This window comes from Arachis duranensis, chromosome 4 (genome assembly GCF_000817695.3).
Source record: "Arachis duranensis cultivar V14167 chromosome 4, aradu.V14167.gnm2.J7QH, whole genome shotgun sequence".
NCBI classification, from domain to species: domain Eukaryota; kingdom Viridiplantae; phylum Streptophyta; class Magnoliopsida; order Fabales; family Fabaceae; genus Arachis; species Arachis duranensis.
In genome coordinates this window covers 69,869,741-69,870,134 of record NC_029775.3, presented here as the reverse complement: position 1 = coordinate 69,870,134, position 394 = coordinate 69,869,741, and positions in this window count along the sequence as shown.

Sequence of the window (394 nt, the reverse complement as noted above, 5' to 3'; positions counted from 1 at the left end):
GCACAAAAAAAAAAAATTTACAAAATCATAAAAAACCAAAAATATTTTTCCTATTGAGATTCTATTCTCATTTTAAGTTTGGTGTCAATTGCATGTTTCTGTTTTTCTTGCATTCATTCATGTGTCTTAGTGATCTTCAAGATGTTCTTGATGATTTCATTACTCTGATCTTTAATTTCTCTTGACTTGAGTGTTTATGTGTCTCATATGCATTCTCATTAGTGTCAGTAATATACAAATTGCTAAGTTTGGTGTCTTGCATGCATTATTATTTGATTTTAGTTGCTTTTTGATTATTCCTCACTATTAAAAATCCAAAAATATTTTTAATTTGTGTCTTTTTAAGTCAATAATACAGAGAATTGAAGATTCAGAACATACAGCAGAGGAATTA